Here is a 1877-nt window from a genome sequence, read left to right on the forward strand (position 1 = left end):
TGAGGAAAAGTTTACACAAAATATTCAAGAATGCTTTAAATGTTTGTTTAAGTCAAGAGGCGAATAAGAAAACGTTGGATAAAATAATGACAGTGGGGAAGTAATGCCAAATGACTTTCGAGTGTACTGAGCCACTTCAGGTGATAAGAAAGAAAGGCGATGATACTTAAATAGAAATGATTGCAGCTACAGAAAAAAATGCAAATCATGGATTCAAAACTATACATAGAGTATCTGACATCTATGCCGAATTTAAAACTATTCTATGTATTTAAGTAGAGTATGCCCAACAATTTCGTTTCTTTAATTTGATTTGAGCCACATAATTTAGTTTTAGCCTTTCGCTTTGCACAACACAGTGAGTAAAACCACTCATAGTTGCTGGAATAACTATAAAATATGAATAGCGACCACGGGCACTCACAGGGTCTTTCTTGGACGAGTAGGACAAGAGTCGCCCAGCAGGTGGAATCGAACCACTCTGACGTTAGTCAGCTACAGGTTTGAAGCCTGCACACCGGACCACCGGAGCTCAGCTGGGCGGACAGTCTCTCTTTTGCGTGCTATTTAAAGGAAAACTACGTATACAAACATCATACGAGAACTTATTTGATTTGACAGCTCAGTTTCTGTAGTTTGTCAGAAAAGAAGTTACTTTTCTGTTTAAGAACATTCATGCTGTTGTTAGCACGAAATGGGCACATAGAACAAAAGCCTCGTCGCTCATATCACCTCGTTCCATTGTCCACCCCAAGCGTGCAGGCTGTTTTAACAACAAGGTTCACGACTTATCCTGATTGTAACGACTCCTTCTTTAAATGCGTTTACTGGTCACATATTCAATGACGAACTTTCTGTACTTCTACATGCTCTGTCTGTTTGCAAAAGATGCATGTATCGTGCTTGTAACTTGCAATAGAGCTTGAGCATTGACATACGTGAGCGTACCCGACGTCTGGAGGAAATGAAAAATTGTCCTTTTCAGATTATTTGTGCATTTAATAATTCGCGATGTTTTGAAAGTATTTTGGGAGGAAGAAGCAATGTGTCGGTGTATCATACTTCTGCTAATGCCTGTCCTAATATATCCCTATTTGCGCAATCTCTGGTGTCGGTATAACGGCAGAGTTAAATTGTTTCCTGCAGTGAGACTTAAAAAAGTCTTCTTAAGTATGATGTGGTGCGGGAAAATGACAAGGAAGTCAAAGCGATTTCAGTGTGCCACAAACTGCAGGAAACGAGCTTTTCTTGCCTTCGTCCTCACACACCCATCAAATTCCTTAGAGCCAAACGACGTCTAATAACCACCAGCTCTGTAATGCATGTCTTAATAGCTATGAGCACATATTCGCCTTGGCTACTGCGAGACATAACTGTGAAAGTCGAAACAATAAAAAATTGTCGTGTAAAAATGGGCAATAATGTGCATTTGTCAATTATTATGAGCAGTAGTTCATCTTTGCTGCTGTGAAACACGTCTCAGGTACTGAGCAAGTGTTTTCAGCTGTTTCGGTATGCAGTTTAGAGGCCATGCTTACTGGATATTTTTTGTTGTTTTGGTCTATACTAACTCCAGCAAAATATAGAAAGCGAAGAGCTTACTGTAGAAGAGTTGTGTTTCACCATATCTCTTATGAACAAGAACTCGCTTTTGAGCTGATTTTCACTAGACATTTTTGTCTTTTTTTGGACCATACTTTCAGCTCTGAACGTTTTTCGGTGGAGTTCTGGTTCACCCTGTATAAACAGACTTTATCTAATCTTTCCCACTGCAAGTTAAATATTTTATGTTGCTTATTGAATATACGTTAAATATCTATGGAGCCACCGTAGCAATAGGCTTTGGCTGATCCAGCATGTTAACCACAGAGAGATTT

The 1877-nt window shown here is 39.3% G+C and overlaps 1 non-coding gene across 1 annotated transcript; it reads right to left on the bottom strand.

Moving 5' to 3' along the window:
• Nucleotides 1-455: 455 nt before the first annotated feature.
• Trnastop-uca (transfer RNA opal suppressor (anticodon UCA)) lies at nucleotides 456-542 on the bottom strand. Its single transcript has one exon. It is a non-coding gene; the product is annotated as a tRNA-Sec (tRNA).
• Between the last annotated feature and the right edge of the window lie 1335 nt (nucleotides 543-1877).

The sequence above is a fragment of the Schistocerca gregaria genome, chromosome 2, assembly GCF_023897955.1.
Source record: "Schistocerca gregaria isolate iqSchGreg1 chromosome 2, iqSchGreg1.2, whole genome shotgun sequence".
NCBI lineage: Eukaryota > Metazoa > Arthropoda > Insecta > Orthoptera > Acrididae > Schistocerca > Schistocerca gregaria.